We start from the raw sequence: 23,395 nt of genomic DNA, 5'->3' as shown, positions 1-23,395 counted from the left end.
AACTAAAATTTGACAATATCAGAACCAGAAACAAAAAACATATGGTTCAAAAGACTTGAAAAGATTGGCTTTGACAACAGATGCATCCCACTGGGAAATCAAACATGGCGGTTTGATGCTCAGTTTTTTGGAGGATCCTTCCCAATATGCATTTGCACGAGGACTGGAAGTCAGAAAATCGGGGTGCATGTATTGCAGTTTTCTAGTATTTTGTTTTTCCTTAAAAACAAAAACAAAAACAAAACTTTTAATAAAAAAAAAAAAAAAAACCTTCATCTTTATAATAATAATAATAATAATATAATAACTGCCCCTGCTTTACCTATGCATATGGCAACAAAACAGTGTCCCCAATAACACATATGCCTTTTCACATACAATCTATAAAATCTGGATAAGTTACGGATTAAAAAGTAATAACTGCAACTCTGAAATACGCAACTCCCAACTTAATTGGAATTGGTGTTGGTGCTGTTGCAGTGAAATCAAAAGTGCAAAACTGGTATCGCACATCCCAAGACGACAGTATGATCTAGTGTAAATGAGGCTAAAAACAGCTGTCACTAGCATGTGTGGAGCATACGGAGGTCTTTTCTGAAGCTGGTTGCATGCATGGAGCGTACTCTCACATAATCGCAACTTAACCGTGTTGTTACGGGCCTTGGCCCTGTGATATTTGTTTAAAGTACTCCCGTTCTTCTATAATTGTTTTGTCTGCGCATGATGCTCCCGGTCCGCGAGCCCTGGACCCGGATGCGCGGGAGTACCCGACGTGGGACGGAGGCTGGCGTCGCAGCGCGTCAGCGATTGGCTGTTCATCCCTGCGCTTCCACCAATCCGCGGATGACACCTGTGATAGCGGGGAATTGAAAAGGGACCATCTTCCGCCTGCTCGGGGCGGCTGGATCACTGCGGCCAGCTCGCCACTTTTGTTTGATGTTTGGGTTGTCTCAGTTTGTTATATTGCCGGCTATTGCCTCGTTTAGTTCGTTGAGACACCTTTGTTTTTGTTCGCAGTAAACCTTGAGTTAGATTCAGTACTTTGTATTTAGTTAGGGCTCTTTAGTTTATTAGATTATTTTGTTTAACTCCTATTTATTTTTCACCTTAATTGCCTGTTTTTTGTTTGTCTTCCCTTACACTGTAAATAATAAATGCAAAATTTTTAGTTAAACCTTTAACATCCTGTTTTTTTTGTTACTTCCCTTTCTCCCCTAGCAAAGGGGATGTAACACGTGTACTGATGGTGGAACACAAAAGTTTTATATGGGACCTTTTTATATGGGACTTTTTTTCATTGTAATGTAAATGTTTTTGTGACCGCTTGTTTGAATAGTCACAAAGGATAGCGGACAGCTGTAAAGAACAGAAACGGCAATTAAAACTCTGTGACCTAAATTGTAAGGTGATTACAGTGGTCTATATAAAACTATGAGTCAGATACATGAGTCACTACCAGAAAGGTGCAGAACATGTCTCTGCTGCCCTTCCAAGTCTAATTTCTGTAGCCCATAGGGTTTAGTCTACTTTACACAAGAGGAATGTTCATAACATTTTGACTGCTGCACTGCAAAATCCTTCATTGTTACTTATTAGACAATTGACATTATAATTGGCCGATAAATTAAAAATTGCTCTTATGTTACTCTAATTGATCACTGATTAGTCAATTCAAAAGGAGTGATGAATCAGATTGCCATAAGTGCGTTGTGTTGCATTTTTGTATGAAAAGCACTCTATAAATAAAATTTGACTGATTGATTGATTTGTGCCTACTGCTAGAATGAGGATGTGGATAGGTGTGGTCTGTCTATTTTGCACCAGTCGTGATTTGATTTTTGAAAATAATCAAACCAAAAATGCATTGAAGGCCCTGCATGCTAAAGACTGGTACCATTCTGTCTGAGCATAAGCAAATAATGTGTGCACTATCCTGAAAAAAGCCTATAAGCACAATCGACTTTGTTGGTTTTTTTTGCCTTTCCTTTATTCTCTTGTGTCATTGCTCCAAAAAACACAATTTCTGATACACAAAAGCTTCTCTTTACTTGCTTTGTTTTCCAGTTTTATTTTCCTAAACTGTGATATGTTGGATTCGGCAGCACCGTATTAGCCAGGCTGGCACCACCTAGTGAAGTCATGACAATCCATGTATCATTCATTCATTTTCAATATAAAACCAAAAATAAGAAAATGAAAAAACAATTATTTTCTTCATTATTTGTCTCCAAAACCAAATTTAAAAAATGGATAATGATTTGTTTTGATTTTGTGTTTAAAGGAATAATGGTGAAAACGGATTCCTGTTTCCTGTTTCCCATTTACGTGACTTAAACTGAGATGCCGGACTGAATCAGGACTAAAACAGGACTAAACCAGGACTAAACCGTTTTCAGTCCAGGTCTGGTCCCAGTCTCCCTCCTGGTCTCAGTCCCAGTCTGGTCCGAGTTTCAGTCCCGGTCTCAGTCCCGGTCTCAGTCCCAGTTTCAATCCCAGTCTCAGTCATGGTCTGGTCCCAGACCTGGTTAAGTCCTGGTTCAGTCCGGCATCGCAGTTTAAGTCATGAAATCGGGAAACGTCCTTCATCCGTTTTTTCCATTTTTCATTTAAACACAAAATTGAAAACTGAAAAAAAGAATCATTATCTGTTTTTTTCATTTTGGTTTTGGAGACAAATAATGAAGAATACAGTTGTTGTTGTTTTTTTTTTCTTTTCGTTTTCTTATTTTTGGTTTTATATTGATAAATAAATGAACGAATGATACATGGATTCATGACTAGGTCCCTTTTGTGGTACAGCCCAACAGTAAACAAAGTGGTCTACATGGATGTAGACGAAGCCATACACGTTGTTGGCAACGATTCCCGAGATCTAGGATTTAAAGCCGGAACAAAGAGAATGTTTGGTGAATTTTCTCAAATTCACATTATTGCCCTTTTTCCTTCGGGATTTGGGAAAAGTTAGCCCCGTTAGCAGTTAGTATGTCAAGACCAAATCACAGCTATTGCTTAAATAAAAAAGTACTCGCCTACCGTCAAGCGAATGAATCCTAAGGCTGCGAGGTCAGACGGTTTCCATGAAGTGAAACCGGCTGCTGAATCAGGCTAGCATCGTATTGCCTTTTGGAACAATAAAAAAAATAAATAAATCTGCTCGCTAGTGCGATCTGCGTCTACCCAACAACATGGTCTTATAGAGTTGCGTGACGTTTACAATGATATACTTTAAGGAGGAAGATATCTGAGCCACAGATTTCAACCAAATTCTTTGTTTTATCAATGCCAATTAAATTGTCTCAAATATAATGATAGGCATAGATTATAACAATAGCAGGAAAAGCATAATATGTCTCTTTAATAGGTCACTCCGAAAGGTTGGAAGGGGGTTAACACAGGAGAAGTGAAGTAGGTCAGTATATCTACTCTGCTGCGGATGTTCCCATTCTTCTGTGATCAGCATCATTCAAAAGTGTTCAGTGAAAGAAAGAGCTGTGAACTGGTGGGAGAGTGGAGTGTGAATATGAGGTAATGAGTATGTTAAAAAAAAAAAAAAAAAAAGTCTCACACTTAAAGCACCATGGAACCACTCACCCATTCATACACCACTGGACACAGACATTGGAGGTGAGATGATTAAGTGTCTTGCCAAAGGACGTAACAGTTTGCATCAGTCAGCTGAGTTTGAACTGCAGTAGATCTGATCATTCTTGTTCAGTGGGCAAATGCTCTACCAAATAACAACCACCGCCAAACTATTATGAATTCATTTTCACATATTGCCTTCTATTGTCTGGTTCTTGCTCTTATCCCTCCTGTCTCTCTCCAACATGTTCTGCTCCGCTGCGCTGAGCTGGCTGAAATAACAAGGTACATTTTCGGCTTAATTTTGAGTCCCAAACAGGAAACAGCGGCAGCCGGTGAGACTAAAATAAGATCTGCTCAATGCACCCTGCCCTTCTTCCAAGATGTTTTCAATGATTTAAATGAGCTCATATTAAAGTTAGCAAGACTGTATCGTTATTCTGTCTAGAGATCCAGCTTTCAAATGTCTGAAAGTTTTCACACATCACCAAATACACCCAACTGAATTTTGGTCAGTAACAAAAAAAACCTACAGGTTTAACCACGTCTCAATTAGAGCTCAAACAGTGGCACGCACACCACAGTTTAAGAAACAATACAAATCATAGAGATTAATATTTGGTTTTTAACATTGATACAACAGTAAATACAATTGCATGTGAATAGTTGAGTTTTATGTTGCATGCCCTTCCTGTGCATCCTGTAATGTGTTGATTGAAAATGGTAGCCTTCCCAGAGGAGATTGGTTTCAGTGTGAAAGTGGCTGGAATACTGTAGACATAAAGAAGCAGCAGATCCTGTAACATGCATTTACAGCTGGAACAGTCATTAACAGGCACTGTGCACAACAGCACCCAGCTAGTGATGGAACCTGGGGACAGTAAGCAAAGCCGTCTCTTCTCTATGATGCTGAATCTCGCTAAAATCAATAAATACTGACAGATCAAGCAGCAGACATGGAACTGCAGGTGGATGTCACTGAAAACACCTTAAAGTGATAGTACGTAACTTTCTGGAGGTGGAAAGTCATAATTCCATGGAAAAAGAAAGTTAAAACCATGCCTCAGAATATTCTTCATGAACATAGATCAGTTTTATGTCATGCTGGAATATTATAGCTATAACATTTCCATGGAAACAAGCAGGAGGAAACTGTCTTCCACGTCAAAGAAGAGTCTAAGTGTAATTACTCACTCACAGTGGATTCATGTTTTTCTATGTTTTCCAGTGCAATAAAGACATACATAATGGATAAACATAGTGGCCATACCAGCTTGTCAAAGCCTGACCCTGTCAGATCTCAGAAGCTAAGCAGGCTGGGCCTGGGTAGTACATGGTTGGGAGACCGCTGGGAATTCCAGGTGCCACAGTGGGGTGCCAGTGGCAAAAAACAAAACAAAACTGTTGTTGTGTCCATAGGCAAGACACTTCACCCACATTGCCTATTATGAAAGTGGTATGTGTCAGTGATGGTGGTGGTCGGAGGGGCCGATGGCGCAGATTAGCAACCTCGTTTCCGTCAGTGTGCCCCAGGGCAGCTGTGGCTACAGTAGTAGCTTACCACCACTGAGTGTGGAGTGACTGAATAATGAACTGTAAAGTGCTTTGGGTATCTTGAAAGGTGCTATATAAATTCAATCAATAAACATGATTTTATTTTAGTCTATTTTTGTTACATATTGTCACTTTATTTTTATTTATTTTCTTTCTTTTTTCAAGAAAAATTGACAAATTACACTAATACAACATAAAAGGGTAACACTCAAGAAACACTACATTAACAAACATTCACAAACATTCACGCTGACATTCACTTGCATCACAACGACAAGAATAACATGAACAACATGAACAACAGGAACTGAAAGGTGACTCCTTTTAACACAGAGATATAACTGATGTTTGCCTAGTGTGCAATTATACACAGACATGTTTAGTTATAGATTACCTCAATGTGTCAGTGTGGAAAAATAAACAAACAGGTGTATATCATTTTTACTGTGCACACCTTGATCCTAACATATTAGCAGTAATTTGGTCCACAGTGTTGTCAGTCTCCCACCCAGCGCTGACCCCTTCCCAACCAAAAGTGCTAGATATAGATACTCACAATGTGGATACTAGGGCCTGACCGATATATATTGGTTGGCCGATATTATCAATGCCAATATGGGCACTTGGAAACATATCGACTATCTTGCCAATATTTCAGGTGGGCATGTTATACCTCGTTATAAAGCTTAGACTCTCTGCATTATGTTCATTTAATCCAATTTACAGTCCTAATATGTGGCTCTGCATCAGAATTTATCTGCGGAGTCATTTGTCTGTGTCTGTGTCCATACCTTCCCTGAACACACTTCACTCACGTCACGGCACTTACATGCCTTTGTTTACACCTGCAGCCATAGATCCATGTGCAACACTGAGATTATATTCTTTTTACTGACAATCGGTTTGAGTCTGGATTAAAAGGACATTTATTAGTGCAGAACTGTGATGTGACAGGAGCCTGTGTGAGCGGTGAATGTTGGAAATGTGTTGACTTTGAAGCTAGTTTTGGTTATTGGTTAGTGATTAGCTGCTGTAGCTCCCACACATAAACAGCCTGTTTTTTCTTCTGTTGGCCTATTGTAAAGTGGGCCAGCATTGATATGTAAACAAGCTGTGAAGAGAGGTGTGAATTATGGTATTTACACATATAATTAATGCATGCATCACGAATTTTGGACTTCCGGTCATCGTGCAATGCATACTGGGAAGGATTTTCCAAAAAAGTGAGTATCAAACGGCCATGTTTGTTTTCTCAGTGGGATGTGTCTATTGACAAAGCTGATCTTTTCAAGTCTTTTGAACCATATCGCTTTTGTTTCTGGTTCAGATATTGTCATATTTTAGTTATGGGATTCGGCCATCGTAATTGTGTGGTTTTGGGATGTCCTAACGGTGAAAAACGGCTCGAGAAACAAGCTTCGGTGTGCAAACTCCATATATGCAAAAGGGAATCAGATCTATGTGACTGCAAACCTCCATTCAGACAGTTTCCCTTCCCAACGGAATTGAAAAATAGCGAAGGTTAAGGCGATAGGCAGTATTGATACACAAGAAGGACCCAAAAGGTAACCTTTATCTGCCATAGAAATCATTCAAAAATGCAGTGAACATTTTGTAAGTGGAGTGCCAACAAAGCAAAATTCCGATCCCTTGCTCAACCTTGGTTACGACTTTTAAAGGTCAAAAAGTGAAAGACACCAGCTGTTCACCAAGAAACACCTTCCACTGCAAAGAGACCAAGACGTGATGTTGCTGTAAAACCACAAGAACAAGAAACACTCCACATACAAAATGTAATGTGATGATGGGATGATTTCTTAGGCAGCCAAAGGTTACCTTTTTCGTGTTTCCTGTGTATGAATACTGCCCATTGCCTTCACCTTTCACTATTTTTCAGTTCTGTTGGGAAGGGAAACAGTTTGAACAGAGGTTTGCAATCAACCAGATCTGACTCCCTTTTGCGTTTATAGAGTTCGCAGTGTTGTGCAAGTTCACACTTTTCATGAACTAGTTCAAAGTTCAGTTCACACTTGTTCAAAGTGAATAGTTCACGTTCATAGTTCACAATTTTAATTTGAACTAGCTCAAAGTTCAGTTCATTTTATATTTAGATGAGATCTGTAAATGAAAGGCTGCATTTATTTTTCAAACTGACTTCTAGTTTACAACAACTTTACAAGATACACTGTTGGACAAGTAGTGAGGGTCTGTTGGGAACGTCTGGCGGAGCCCTCTGTCAGAGGGACTTTCAACTCGCACCTCCGGGAGGACTTCTCCCGGATTCCGGGGGAGGCTGGAGATATGGAGTCCGAGTGGGCTTCATTCTCGGCCTCTATTGTCGATGCGGCTGCTCGGAGCTGTGGGCGTAAGGTCTGTGGTGCCTGTCGCGGCGGCAACCCCAGAACCCGGTGGTGGACACCGGAAGTAAGGGATGCCGTCAGGCTGAAGAAGGAGTCCTATCGGGCCTTGCTGGCTCGGGGGACTCCTGAAGCAGCTGACGGGTACCGGCGGGCCAAGCGTGCTGCAGCCCGTGCGGTTGCGGAGGCAAAAACTCGGAGCTGGGAGGAGTTCGGGGAGGCCATGGAGAAGGACTATCGGACGGCCTCAAAGAGATTCTGGCAAACCGTCCGGCGTCTCAGGAGGGGGAAGAAGTTCTTCGCCAACACTGTTTACAGTGCGGGGGGAGAGCTGCTGACCTCGACTGGGGACGTTGTCCGGCGGTGGAAGGAATACTTTGAGGATCTCCTCAATCCCACCGTCACGTCTTCCGAGGAGGCCGAGGCTGGGGACTCGGAGGCGGACTCATCCATCACCCTGGCTGAAGTCACTGAGGTGGTTGGAAAGCTCCTTGGTGGCAAGGCTCCGGGATTGGATGAGATCCGTCCTGAGTACCTTAAGTCTCTGGATGTTGTGGGGCTGTCTTGGCTGACACGCCTCTTCAACATCGCGTGGCGGTCGGGGACAGTACCTCTGGACTGGCAAACCGGGGTGGTGGTCCTTCTGTATAAGAAGGGGGACCGGAGGGTGTGTTCCAACTATAGGGGGATCACACTCCTCAGCCTTCCCGGTAAGATCTATGCCAGGGTACTGGAGAGGAGAATCCGGCCGATAGTCAAACCTCGGATTCAGGAGGAGCAGTGTGGTTTTCCTCCTGGCCGTGGAACACTGGACCAGCTCTACACTCTCCATCGGGTGCTCGAGGGTTCATGGGAGTTTGCCCAACCAGTCCACATGTGCTTTGTGGACTTGGAGAAAGCATTCGACCGTGTCTCTCGTGGTGTCCTGTGGGGGGTGCTCTGGGAGTATGGGGTCCGGGGCCCTTTGCTAAGGGCTGTCCAGTCCCTGTATGACCGGAGCAGGAGCTGTGTTCGCATTGCCGGCAGTAAGTCAGACCTGTTCCCGGTGCATGTTGGACTCCGCCAGGGCTGCCCTTTGTCACCGGTTCTGTTCATTGTATTTATGGACAGAATTTCTAGGCGCAGTCAGGGGCCGGAGGGGGTCCGGTTTGGGGACCACAAGATCTCATCTCTGCTGTTTGCGGATGATGTTGTCCTGTTGGCTTCATCGAACCAGGACCTGCAATGTGCACTGGGGCGGTTTGCAGCCGAGTGTGAAGCGGCTGGGATGAGGATCAGCTCTTCTAAGTCTGAGGCCATGGTTCTCGACCGGAAAAAGGTGGCTTGCCCTCTCCGGGTGGGTGGGGGAGTCTTTGCCTCAAGTGGAGGAGTTCAAGTATCTCGGGGTCTTGTTCACGAGTGAGGGAAGGACGGAACGGGAGATTGACAGGCGGATCGGTGCAGCTTCGGCAGTGATGCGGTCGCTGTATCGGACCGTTGTGGTGAAGAGGGAGCTAAGCCGAAAGGCGAAGCTCTCCGTTTACCGGTCAGTCTTCGTTCCTACTCTCACCTATGGTCATGAGCTCTGGGTAGTGACCGAAAGGACGAGATCGCGGATACAAGCGCTCGAAATGAGTTTCCTCCGTAGGGTGGCTGGGCGCTCCCTTAGAGATAGGGTGAGGAGCTCAGTCACACGGGAGGAGCTCGGAGTAGAGCCGCTGCTCCTCCACATCGAGAGGAGCCAGTTGAGGTGGCTCGGGCATCTGTTCCGGATGCCTCCTGGGCGCCTCCCTCGGGAGGTGTTCCGGGCATGTCCCACCGGGAGGAGGCCACGGGGAAGACCCAGAACACGCTGGAGGGACTATGTCTCTCGGCTGCCTGGGAACGCCTCGGGGTCCCCCCGGAGGAGCTGGAGGACGTGTCTGGGGTGAAGGAAGTCTGGGAGTCCCTGCTTAGGCTGCTGCCCCCGCGACCCGGCCCCGGATAAGCGGACGAAAATGGATGGATGGATGGACTGTTGGACAAGTGACTTTAAAACTGTAATGTGTTATTTATGACTTGTTACTGTCATTTCAAAGTCATTTGTTACATTACAATATTACTGTATTTAAAATGTAAAACATTATATGACTATTGCAGCACTTTTAATTTACTCTCACCAAAAGAACTGTTAAGATGCTGAACTTTTGCACCGTATATGGACTGAACCAGGACTAAACCAGGTCTACACCAGGACTAAACCAGGTCTAAACCAGGTCTAAACAGGACTAAACCAGAACTGAACCAGGTCTAAACCAGGACTAAACCAGGTCTATACCAGAACTGAACCAGGACTAAACCAGGTCTAAACCAGGTCTAAACCAGGACTAAACCAGGACTAAACCAGAACTGAACCAGGACTGAACCAGGATTGAACCAGGACTGAACCAGGACTAAACCAGAACTGAACCAGGACTAAACCAGGTCTAAACCAGAACTGAATCAGGATTAAACCAGGACTAAACCAAGACTAAACCAGGACCAAACCAGGACTAATCTTGGACGAGAACTTGGAATCTAGGACCGCCCCTGAGAGAACCCCGAGTGCGATCGGGCGTCAGCTGCGTTTATCTCGGTGGAGCGCGGACTTCTGCGTCGGTCCTTTCGCTCAGGATCACGGTCTACGCGGGCGCACCTCCAGCGTTTCACCGCTGCTGATATCGCGGTGATTTTAGCAAATTTGTATGAAGAAAAACGAAAAACCCACCATTTCAATCCAGGTTAAAAAAGCATTGTGACGCGCGTTACTGACATATGCACCAAGTAAAATAATAAGCGCGCGGAGCAGCACGTCCTGTGCGTGTAGATTTCAGAAAATAGGATCCATCCTATTTTTTGACGCTCTACACGAGCGTAGGCGCGTATCCCCGTCAAAATACAGAGAGAGCATGTATCTATTGTTGTATTTGTGCATTTACCATCAGCACATTGTGCTCCCTGGGCAGTTGTGTATCATGTGAAAGAGCCCAGATCCACATAGACTGTTAATTAGTGCTTTGAAATTTACTTTTGAAATCCTTGCGTTTGCCGTGGTCAGCCTGTACAGAAGGTAAATACAAGCAGCTAAACGCGCCCAGTCAAGTTTGATTGACTTCCCATTGAGAGACACAAGAGCCCGTACGTTCCGCTAAAGCTGCCGGTTTCGCGAGGTGAAGTGCGAGCAGATCGTCACTCGTCAGGTGAAAACAAATTCCGACGAACCCCAACAGTGACGTACGTCGTTCATCACACATAATTTGAACAAATTCACGTTCAAGTTCTTGATTTACAAAAGTGTTGCGTTCAGTTCAAAGTTCACTGAAAAATGAACGTGTTCAATGAACGCGTTCTTTTGAACTCGTTCATGCACAACACTGCAGACGATAATCACGTCCCTCTCAGCCCGGTGGGAATTAATTCAAATAACAGGTTTTTCGCATATACCGTGCCAGTTTATACCTATCTGGAATAACCCAGACTTCGTGCAAAACAAGAAGAGCCAAAATGTTCATTCATGGCACAGTAAGGCCATAACCCATTCTAAGCATAGAATTGATAATGGGATGTTTATTCCATTTAAGGATCTAATGGCACAGTATGGAATTCACTCCAATAAATTCGTAGAATATAAACAACTTCTACCAACAATAAATATTTTTTTTTGAAAAATACTCAAACTTTTTGAGCATTGTCTAGATTCTAAACTTTATGTGTTACTCTACAGATCAGATGATTCAGTCTCTTTCCCCATTTCCAAATGTGAGACAGATTTACCTTAGCTCTGACAAACAATTCTGGGTTCAAATGTGCACAAATAATTTCAGAATAAGCAGAATAAGCAATCCAAATTTACAACTGGTAGTTATGTACAGAGTATTTTACACAGGCCAAAGAATGTTTAGGATGGGATTGAGCACATCTGAAACATGTCAGTCTTTATTACTCACATGTTTTAGTGCACGTTGACATATAAAAACAGAATTTTCAAGAGATAAAACAAGACATAAGATCAGATTCATGAGATCAAGATGAGTTGAGATTTTGGAATAATTTACAATAATGGGGTCAACTCACAGTTTTGGTTGCCTGGTTTTTAATTGGGTTCATGTTTTTATATATTGTGTTGTGAATGTATTTTATGTGTTGATATAGTTCATTCACTTGATTTATACTGTATTATTTAAATGACTAGATTATAACTGGAGCTGCTTCTCTGTTCTCTGTTGCTCCAGCTCCTTCCCCTCTCCCCCACTGCTGCCTGTGCAGGACACACATGGTGCAGAGGGACAGACAGGGAAGGAGCGCTTCTCTCTCTTTTTTTTTGTCACTTTAAACTAAGTTATTATGGATGAAAAATCTCTTTGTAAATCTTTTTCAAACAATGTTTAATTGTAATATACACACCCGCGTGAGAAAAGAGCACTACTGAGCCTCCAGAAGTACAGTCTCTTGCCAGGCTAGGCTCATCTGGAGACATGCACCCCTTGACTTGAATGAGTGGTCATGTTTAGGCTCCGGGGCTTAGGAAAATTATCAGTTTGTTTTTCCCTCCCTGTTCCTGTACCCCCCTCACTGTATCTGTTAGGAGTGTACTTAGTGTACTCAGGACTGAGGTAACTATAGCGCCTGCACTTTTTGCTTTATGCTGCACCAAAAACCTATTCTGGTTAACTGGAAATTCAGTAACCTTTTGCTGGAGCATATTTGTATTTGCATCCTCACAAAAACACCTCAGTTCAGCTCCCTTTGGTCCCCCATTAAATACATTTTATTACAAATAAGGTGACACTTCATTTAGTGCCAGGAACCTAATAAATATTCAAATATCACCACAAACAGAAATAAACAGTACAGATGTATTTACCTTGTTGACATGTTTTGGCTGATTGCTGCAAGATATCTTCAGAAAAGTCACCCATCTTGGTGGTGACGTGTGGTATATCAGCTGTTGGTACTTTCTGCAGTACCTCAGTATATCAGCCTGACATCTAACCACACCACCTGTCATGCGGTGTTCTCTGGAGGAGGGTGTCCCAGGTGTGTAATAGGAGGAACACATCAGCATCACGGCTGATGCTGTCAGTGCCCTGTTTTCTGATTTCAGTGGCCGCCCTGATTCAGCATTTGCACTTGTTCTCTGATCCAATGACTCGAGCCCCGTTCCGTTCCATAACCTCGTCATTTCTTTTACAGTGATCTGATATGGCAGATTTTAGATTTTCCTGCTCTGCTCTGTCTTTTTGTGTTGTAGTGAGTCTCTCTGCCATTTCCCTCTCACATTCCTTTCGGTATTATTTTATTGGATGTGGAATGCCTGACCTGTTTCCCTGACCTGTATGTATGATTTAGGATTTGCATTGGCTCTTGTATATTGCATCACGTTTTTGTCACTTGGGTCACCTTCCTCCAGAGACCACCAGGCGACAGGAGACATGGTCAGCCTAAGCGAACTACCCTGCAGGCCAGGGACCATCTTGTTGGCAGCTGTTAATACTCACAGATAAAGTTTAAAAGAATTTTATATTTCAAAAAAAAAGTAATGGACATAAAATGTTCTCCATATTGTTAGGCGTGTTCTATCAAAAATCACAACTGGAATCGATCGATTAAAAGTAAAAAGAATTTATTGCCTGTCCAATACAATTCTAATACAGAGCTCTGGGTCAGACCACTATCCCTGATGGCCTATTCTACACAGGACTTAGTTTCAGGCAGTCTGAACACCTGCATCTGTCCCTTAACCCAGTATATATACATTCACAGAAATATGCATAATGATATGTTGATCAGGTTCACGCCTTGGATCCTCCCTGAAGCCTCTCCGTTTATGGGAATGTCCGGATCTATTTAGGTTTGGTGGCAGCCAGGATGTCCCCTCGTCAGCTGCTCTGTACAGAATTTCCTTAAAAAGACACAACCCACACAGCAGTTTCTTTAAACATATATATCAGATTTCAATAGTTAAGCATTAATTGCGTGACTTCATTAACAACATTTAAACAAATACATGATTTCAGCATTTAATAATTGCATGTGGTATACTCACGACACTTTATTATTTGTTACAGCCTTCAATATATAACAGACTGAGACCTGGGACACACTAGGTGTGTATTTCACTCTATGCATGTTGCATGGCTTTGACTTTTTTAACCACCATTGAAATTTATTGATTTTAGAATACACAATCGCATAGTATATGTGTAGTCATCCAATGGTCAAGTGTGTTTAGTGCCTGAATCATCCACACAAGTAATCAAACCATTATTAATCGTCAACTATAATCTAGAAGTGGAAGCAGAATCCTTTCACCATATCAATGACCCGATGTCTGCTGAAAGATTTCTGACAATAGAGACAAAATAAGCAGAGGAGATGCCAAAGATCCCTTGGGGAAAGCTTTAGAAAGACTAAAACTGACAGATAACAACAGTTTCAAAGAAAGCAAGTAATGCACTCATCCACCAAACATTTTATCCACACTCCATTGTGGGTCAAAAAACACGTTGAAGTTTGCTTAATAGCATTTTGACAAGACTGTGAAAGTCTGGAAGACAGGCTGAAAATAGACCAAAATTAAGTTTGTTGCTTGGGGGATAGAATGTGAAGTATGGTTATTCACAAACACAGATGAGCTTTGGGTTAGGGTTATGGTTTTCTTTGTGTTTACAATGGGCTGGGTATTAGTTGCTATAAATTACAACAGTGAAATCTTGATTCACATTTTAAATACATCAGCTCTCAACAATCAGCCCACCTTAGTTTAATGCCGAAACTACTGGAAAAAGTGGCGGATGACTAAGATCCCGGTACAATATCTTCTGTTTATTTGAATACTTACCTTGCTGTGCTGCAATCACCCATTTTCGGGCATTGGGCAAAACAATCACTTCTGGGCTTGTTGTGTGTCATTACGAGGTGTTCACAGGCCCAAGATCCATATTTGGAACATATTTGTGCCTCCAGCTGAGATTCAAACAACAGGCAGACCAAACCGCTCTGGCTGTTGATGGTGTCAAGTGAACATAAATAACTATATCATAGATGTAGGGTTCAAAAATGCCACTTAGACTTTTTTCAATATAAAAAAATGTAAGAGAAAATGTGCTGCTTGCTGTAGTTTTACTATTTAGAGCTTGGTTCTGCTGGCTGTTCATATCAATACTGCATTCACACATTCACAATGCACAATATGTAAAATCAATATGCAGTCATAGTTTCAAGGAACTGTATAGCCTGTCGGGAGGTGTTCCGGGCATGTCCCACCGGGAGGAGGCCCCGGGGAAGACCCAGGACATGCTGGAGGAGCTATGTCTCTCAGCTTGCCTGGGAACACCTCGGGGTTCCCACGGAGGAGCTGGAGGACGTGTCTGGGGTGAAGAAAGTCTGGGAGTCCCTACTTAGACTGCTGCCTTCGCGACCCGGCCCCGGATAAGCGGAAGAAAATGGATGGATGGATGTATAGCCTGTTCTCTTCAATCACAACTGAACCTGGGTTGCCAGTGTCTAAACACATTTTCAGGCCCTTTTCCAAATCAATTCCTCCTTCCTTTTGCTCCCTCCTTGCACTGAACTCTGAGTGAGTTTCTTTCCCAGCTGAATGGAGGTTCCTTCACTAGAGTGTTCAGAGCTGTAGCTTTGGATCACACTTCCCTCGCTCATGCAGAAGACATAAAGTCCGAGCGTCTGGCTGGATGCTCTCTTGTGTTACACACCTAAGCCAACTCATGGATCTGTTAAATCATTTCTTTCACTGTCACAGAGAAAATGGATAATATGTGGCTGTGTATGTAGTATACGCATGCATGTGTATATGTAGGTGCATTTTCACTTGTGCATAGAGCCTGGTAAAAAATAATGTGAGTTAATTGTTAAACGTTGTAAGGAATTTTCTCTAAAAGTTAATTTTCTAAATTAAGACGTTCATGCTTTTAAATAAATATAGAACGAAACTAAACATGGAACTAAACTCGGGTGTGTTTTGCACGTCAAGCTGCTCTCCGGTGTTCTGCCCACCTACTGAACTCTGATGCTGACTCCATGAACAGCACTTCATGTGACGGGTTCTTTGTGGAAATATGCAAAATGAGGATTGCATAGGAAAATGTAATTTGGAAAAGGCCAAAGTTCTTTTTACATTTAAACCAACTGGATTACATAAACAACTTGGACATCATGTCCAGTGTACAGGCAGTAAAAGATCAGGAGACATAAACACTCAACACACTATGGTCCATTCACGTCTGCCTCTGTTTACACACTGGGAGCTTTAAGTGATCCTGGTGTCATTAATATGCACTGTCCCTGGACTAAATAATGAATGGTTGCTCACAATTTTCATATTATAATTACCAACATGAAATAATGTAAGCTGCAGCCCTTGAGCCCTAATTCATCAAAATAGGGTCAGCATTTTTTACTATCAAATGATAACTTTGTGTTGCTTAAATTTCTTAAAGAAGAGATGTTTTACTTCTATTTCTGTATGTATAGAGAATTGTGGTGTGGGAGCATGGATGACATAGGCTTGTGGGCTGAGCAATAGACAGAATCTTAGAGCTAACTGTAGAGAGGGTTCAAATAGGGCCGAGAAGAGACTGATAAAATACTGAAACATGCATGGATGACATATAAAACCTCTTCAGGCATGCTTTTAATGAGGGAACAACATTATAACATGCTGTTCCCTCATCATATTGTGTTCCAGAGCTCTTGGTGGATCCAGCAGCATATGACTTTTTTGTAACAGCACACATAAGCACAACAAATCTAATGGCCACTGTCACTTCACAACCTCTCAGTTTTAGGGTTTGGATGTTATTTTCTAGAGATGATCTACCATTTTCTTACTGAATGTCGTCACTTCTGCAGCTAATATAAAATGTGTTTTAAAATTATACAGGAAGCAGCACAAACCATAAATGGTTCATTAAGAAAGATTCGACTGCAGGAGCAAGCTGGAGTGCTACAAATAACACTATTCATCATTTCCCTTTCTGCACATAAAGTGGCCTAATCATAAATGGCCCTGAATGCTGGGAGAAAATGCTAATCCTGTATTTTTTTTTTTTTTTTTTTACTCGTTCGACTCTCTATACTTTTTATATTGGGATAACTGGCTTTTAAAATATAACGCTTAGAAAAGTGATTGACAATATAAGATGTTTTTGTGGTATGGAAGTGGATCAGGGGCTGTGTTTACAGGCTGTTTTCAGGCTTCTGCTTATTTAGTCGGTGAAGGATGTCACATGGGATTACTTTTAAATCATACAAAAACATAATTTATTTAGACATGGCAGCACCAACATTGTGGAATGAGCTGCCTTTACACATTACACGTCCTCTTCTGTGCTGTTTTTAAATTATTTTTTTAGATGCACCTGTTCAGTTTGGTCTTTGACACAAAATTTTAATTAGATTTGTTTCATTAGATTTGTTTGGTTTTTTAAGAGTTTTTAAGAAGTGTTTTTTTCACTTTGGTGTTCTTTGTTGTTTTTAAATTATAAACCAAGTTGTAGTTAAGGTTAAAACTAAAGTAATGTAAAGTAAAAATAAAATTGTGCATATTTTAACCCAGATAAAATGCATTCAGTGTTTGAAGTTTTTACTTTGGTTTACCTCGGTGTCACTCGGTCTTTCTGTTGTAGCTGACGTTAAGCTCTTTACTTGTGAGCTCACTCTCTTTATTATTACTTTGGTTACAAGTTTACAATTTACCCTTTCTATTTTGGGAAACATGGCTCTTACAACAATGTCATGTCTCCATGGAGACATTTCTAATGTGCTGAACATACCAGGCATGGAAACACGCAGGTGGCAGACCCTCCAGCAGAAAAGTTCCATAGTGGACCTTCAAATAATCTTAGAAATAATCAAATAATAAATAATCCCCATCCTTGGAAGGCACAACCACTTCACGCAGAACTCTATTTGTCTCAGTCCTCCATAATTCAGCAGTTTGCTGCAATACTTCCAAAAAATATGAAATTTTTATAAGAGTTGTTATTGTAGAATTGGCCATTCACTTTTTGTTTCATATAGATCTAGGGAGAAGAAGAAACTTTTGGATTTCTGGTCATGTGTGGTGATTTTGAAATAAACAGCTGAGTGTTTGGAGACATGTGCCTTATGTCCATGTCACTTGTTTGGGCTGTGCCAGGCCGGACCCCATGGGGTGATGACTGACCACCAAATCTGGCTCCAGGGTGGGGCCCCGGTGACACCAATCCGGGCAACATAACTGGCCTTGTTGTAGTGCTCATCATAAAGGATATTTGGACCGCTCTTAGTCTGAGCCGTCCCCCAGCACATGTTTGCCTTGGGTGACCCTACCAGGGGCATGAAGCCTCGGACAACATAGCTTCCATGATCATTCAGGCACTGAAACCCTCCAAAACGTTAAGGTGACAGTTCAAGAACAGATATATTGTATAAGCAGCTCTGGAGGTCAAAATAAGTCAGTTGTGTGCTGTATAAAATGTTTTATTGTTTCTTTCCTTTTTTCCTTGTTGCAGCCATACGATTGTTTCAATATGGACGGACAACCCTAACTGGCTAATCCACCTGTCAGTCATTCTGATCTGAACTTCAGACTCACATCTTCATAAAGTATTAGAGAAGTGTATATTCTGGATCCCAGGCAAAAGTGGTGCAAAAATGGTAGCTACAAATAACACATTCATTATGCAGATAAATTGCAAATAGGATCAAAGGGAGAATACCTTGAAATGGTTTTCAGTCTGGACTTGATTATGGATAGAGTGTCTATGTAGAGAATGCCCACTCCTGACTCCACTCTTCATCCTCTGCCGCTGCTCCCTACTCCCTCTACTCTTAACCAGCAGTTGGCATATTCACCTGGGAGATATACAGCCACAATACCATAATGCACATCATTCGATTCAATTTGAAATCTCTGAAACAGTCAACAGTATGCTGCATGAGCCATAAGCCAAGGGGACTGTTGTACAAGGAAACCAAGGACTTCAATTTTTCCACTCTGATAATTGAACCATGCACTCACCCTATATTTATGGGCTTTGAATTATTCTGACGTCGATAGGGATGTGAATGTGGAAGTCATTGAATGTAATAGAGCCCTTTCTTTTTTAAGCACTAAATGAGTCACTGCCTGCGGAAAGAAAGAAATAGAGAGAGAGACTGGTGAGGGGAAGAAAGAGAGGGAGGAGAGGAGGAGAGAGACATATGGGGTAACAAGAGGAAGAAATTAATACAGTAAACTTGACTATTCTATGGCTTGTTGAAGGGTTTCACCCCTCATCAGGCAGTGACAACTAACACAAAATGCTGAAGCCACTGCCACTAAAACAAAACAAAAAAATATACCATTATATGAGTGTGACATTGTCTTCCAGCCCCTAAAATCTATTTCAAAATTCTTGTCCACAGATCTTCTGTCTTCCCTCAAGGCAGGTATTTATTCAAGATTCAACATTTTATTGCCATTGTAATAGAAAACCAACAAAATTATAAGCATCAAACACTGCATATTTTTTTTTAAATATTCAGTGCAAGTGGAGTTTTAACTATCACATTGTGGGGACAAAAATCTGTACATAGTCACTTCATAGGGACCAGAAATGAGGAAAATACTGCAATATTAGATCCACGACTTAGTTTTCAAGGATATGGTGAAATAAGGATGCAGTTACAGTTCAGGTTAAGATTATCCAAGTATGGTTGTGGGGAAGCTGGTCAAAGTGGTCAAAAGTAGGAGGCAGACACAAAAATGTCTATTTCACCAGAAATATTGGTAACACTTTATAATAACTACACCTTATTTAGCCTTAATAAAGCATGAACAAAGGATTAATTAAGAATGAACAAAGACTTAATAATGATTCACGCTTAGTAACTACTTAATTACTACCTTAATTAGCATTTGCACTTAATTTGCCTGTACTGTAAATAGTTTCTCATAATTATTTCATACTTAATTACTCATGGACTAACCATTTGAGCATTTATTAATCATTAGTAAGCTATGAGAGAATGATTTACTTATAATGCAATGCAATGATAATTCATGCAGCTGTTATCTGTTAGTTAAGTCTTTTTGAGAGCTTTTCTAAAGTGAAGACTAATTATCCTTTATTAAACATTTACTAAGCATGAATCATTATTAATTAAGTCTTTGTTCATTATTAATTAAGTCTTTATTGATGCTTTATTAAGGCTAAATAAGGTGTAGTTATTATAAAGTGTTACAGAAATATTTATTCTTACTTTCACCGTGGATTCGTGGAAAAAAGAAAAATTACATATTTACTAAAAAATAATTGTGCTCAAATAGAGTCAAAAGCAACAGAAATGAATGAAACAAAGGAAAAACCCACATGTACATGGCTACACTGAGGTGAACTCTTGATGGGCTAAACTGCACCAAATATATAGTTCCCCCCATACAGGAAGTACCTCCCTCTGGGTCAGTGCCAACAAACCCAGGTTAGCTCTTCTTGCCACATTACTTATTTCTAAAGTGTTTTTTTTTTTTTTTTTTTTTTTCTTACAAGAGCCTAAGTACCCTTTAAATAACAGTGCTCAAAATAAACTATAAACACTGAAATATGAAAATCAAAAAAACTAAATCCATAAAACAAAAAAGAACTAAAACAGAGTCTCCCCTTCACATGGTCTGGCCCAAAACCTCACCCCAGAGGATTAACAGGTAAGATGGTAAGTTATGTTGTTACGTGCAGGCGCATTAATTCGGATTATTAGTTGTTTTTGTTTTCTTTTGTAGTAAGTTGTAATTAGTCCTTGTTGGTATAGTTTTTGTTTATGGTTTATTTTTGTTTGACTGTGCGGAGCCTATAAATAGGGCTGGTTGCCTGTGGCGCGCTCTCTCTCTGCTCCTCCGCTCTGTGCGCCTTGCTCCGCCCAGCCCCGCTCACCTTGCGCGCTCCAGTCTCCGTGCGCGCGCCCTGAGGGTGGCCTCGCCCCTGTCAGCCAGGTGCAGGGTGGGCTCAAATGTAGCCTGTGTTAGCCGTTAGCCTTTTGTTTTGACCTGGTGGGACCGGCTGTTCTGTTTTCGCATTTCTTTTGGGTTCAGTTTGGTTTGGGTTTTTTTCTTGTTTGAGTTACAGGTGCTGGCACCGGCTTCTACGGCCCTGTACGGGGTTGGCCCGGTGTCGCACCTTTTTGTTCTGTTTGGCCGGCTCGCCAGGTCCACCTTTCTGTTTATTACTTTTCATTATTTTTTTCTGGGCACGGGAGGGTTTTTTAATTTCTTTAAAAAGGTAAAGAAAAAAAAAAGTAAATCAATTAAGAACAAACGATAAATAAAAGAAATTAAAGAGCCATATCTTGACTCCTGTGTCCTTTTTAAATATGTTGAGACCCACCTTACTTAACTTACTTAACTAAACAAAGACTAAATAAAGCGAACTTGGGATAGTAATATTTAGTTGTTTAGTTGAATATGGATAAACAGATGTAAAATGAAATTAAATGTGAATAAATAGGGATAAAGGTCCTCTTTGTCACTATGGTTATATGGTTATTATACAGTTATGGTTATATCCAGTCTCCAGGAAATGAATGTAAGACAATGTAATGTCCACATAAAGCATCCAAACCTAGTATACTAGTATGTGTGTGGGGGCTGAGGTCAGGGTTTCAAAAGCCAAGAAAATATTTGAATTGACCTGTATTTTGGGAGCATGCTTTCACTTTTCACTGTGGTCAAAAGGTCAAAATTAAAGGTAACATTGCAATTCCAATCCAGATTGAACATACTTTTAATGAACCATGGCAACTTTTTGATTGAATATTTTAAGAAAACTTTATGCTGCAATTTGCTAAGGTCATAAGTCAACTGTCTTTTTCACAGCAATGAACAAAAAAAATAAAAATCAAGTTGAAGACATTTGTAATATTGACTTATTATGTTAAAATACATTGATTATGGATTGTGCGTGAACATTTTGTCTCAGCAAATTTGATATTTTTAATCAAATAACCTATGGACCTACAGCAGCAGACAAACTAATGAACTAACGCATGAACTAATTTACCGTTATTCTGAGTGTTACAAAGCATTTTAGTTGTTTAGTGTATTTTAGTGAAGCTGCTATATTTATTGATACTAGAAATGTTACAATTCAGGCAGAGCAGTGTTTTTAACTAAGATTAAAAAAATCTACGTTCACTCTAAGCCAGGACCCAGAGTACTCCTCTACTGGTCAGAAGGTCAAAATTTCATACCAATGAGAAGTATTATGCAGGATCAATTTCTAACTTGTTCTATAAAACCAAAAATAAGAAAACAAAAAAACAGATAACAATTAGTTTTTTCAGTTTTGATTTTGTGTTTAAATGAATAATGGAAAAAAGGGATAACAGCCAACCAGGTCTAAACCAGGACTGAGACCAGACCATTTTCTGAACTCTGCACAGATGTTTCTGTACACTATGCCCGCCACTTGGTTATGTCACTCCATGTTTGTTTCCCTGCAACATCTTACACCTGCAATTCTGTGCTGGACTGTCTCAGGAGCCTCTTTGCACAGTCTACACCGTGGGTCTTGTCTGGTGTGGTAGATCTGGGCCTCTATTGCTCGAATGCTCAGGGCCTGCTCCTGAGCAGCCAGGATGAGTGCCTGTGTGTCTTTCAGACCAGCCCTCTCAAGCCATTTGTAACGCGTAGTTGGCTAGGTGGTCTGACTGCAATATAAGTTGTTCAGAAGTAGATTAGCTGAAGAGCCATAGGGTAAGTGAATGAAAGAGCGGACACACATTAAAGTTTATATGATAAATTGTATAATATTTTCTTAAGTTGGCAATAATAATGATAATAATAATATAATATAAACGTATTTATGCATTTGATATATATATGTATTATAAATAGGACAGATATGATATAATAAACAAAACAAAACAAAAACAACCAAACAAACAACTTCAGTTAATTTGAGAGTCCTGTGAGATCGTATATTGTCTTTTGGGGGGTTTAGTCCACTAGTCGTATTGACTGAGATTCAAAGCTCTTAAAAGTTTTTCTTGAAGTTTAGATCCAGCAAAATAGAGGAATATATATATATATATATATATATATATATATATATATATATATATATATATATATATATATATATATACCGACAACAGATACGGGAAAAACAATGGACATCTCAGTCCAGAAAAGTGCAGTACTGGGAACAGCAGAACTCTCAAGCTCCCAGGCCTCTGGTAGAGGACCCGAGCTCAATGAGGGTGAGAGAGACCTACCACCGTGGAAGGTGAGAAACACATTTTTTTTTTTTTTTTCAATCTCCTACCACAAGGTGAAGTATTCACAGCTCTCCATCATAGACTCACGGCTGAGGTGTTGAAGTTGAGTGGTTGTCCCAAAGGGAAGGAAAAAAAAACCTGACCGCTGACTGGAGGGTTGAACGCTTTGAAGTAAAAGTAGAAATAGTAGTAGTAGAGGTTGATATCTCGAGCGATCACGGAGCACGCCGACTCCAGAGCACGACCAGCACACAGCCACAGTGAACGGTAGCAGGAAGCATCAGAGCAGGAAGTGGTGAGAGGCACTCTGGGTAATATGGCGTTTCGGGCTTATTGGTGGGCGCGGTCACAGGAGGTGGGCACTTTTACTTGCGTGGGTTACACATTGGTAGGATTTCTTGATATCAGTCACTTCAGTTATGTTCCGGTGGTACGCCCCGTGTAGGGGCTTGTCCTGCCATGATGGTCCCTCCAGCATCTCTTCCTCTGGACCCCACTGTCTGAGACATTCTCTGAGCACCTCATCTGTCGGGGCCTTTTCCTTGATGTATTCATGGAGCTTGGATGTTTCATCCTGGATAGTGGTTCCCAAACTCACTAGTCCTCGGCCTCCTTCCTTTCAGCTCGCGTACAGTCTCAAGGTGCTGGAT

At 41.2% G+C, this 23,395-nt stretch overlaps 1 protein-coding gene and 1 pseudogene across 1 annotated transcript in view; one reads left to right on the top strand and one right to left on the bottom strand.

The window, feature by feature from the left end:
- Positions 1 to 23,002, bottom strand: part of si:ch211-12e13.12 (paralemmin-2) — a 47,652-nt gene extending 24,650 nt beyond the window's left edge. Inside the window, exon 1 of the mRNA XM_055161494.1 lies at positions 22,793 to 23,002. The gene's annotated coding sequence lies outside the window, so the exon portion shown is untranslated. The remainder of the gene's footprint in view (positions 1 to 22,792) is intronic.
- On the top strand, positions 4,839 to 4,955 carry LOC129411394 (5S ribosomal RNA; annotated as a pseudogene).
- Positions 23,003 to 23,395: the final 393 nt, after the last annotated feature.

Source organism: Boleophthalmus pectinirostris, unplaced genomic scaffold (genome assembly GCF_026225935.1).
Source record: "Boleophthalmus pectinirostris isolate CB_2022bp ecotype Guang Dong unplaced genomic scaffold, ASM2622593v1 HiC_scaffold_4, whole genome shotgun sequence".
NCBI classification, from domain to species: domain Eukaryota; kingdom Metazoa; phylum Chordata; class Actinopteri; order Gobiiformes; family Gobiidae; genus Boleophthalmus; species Boleophthalmus pectinirostris.
The sequence above is the reverse complement of the archived record's forward strand: the minus strand, read 5'-3'. Positions and strand labels throughout refer to the sequence as shown.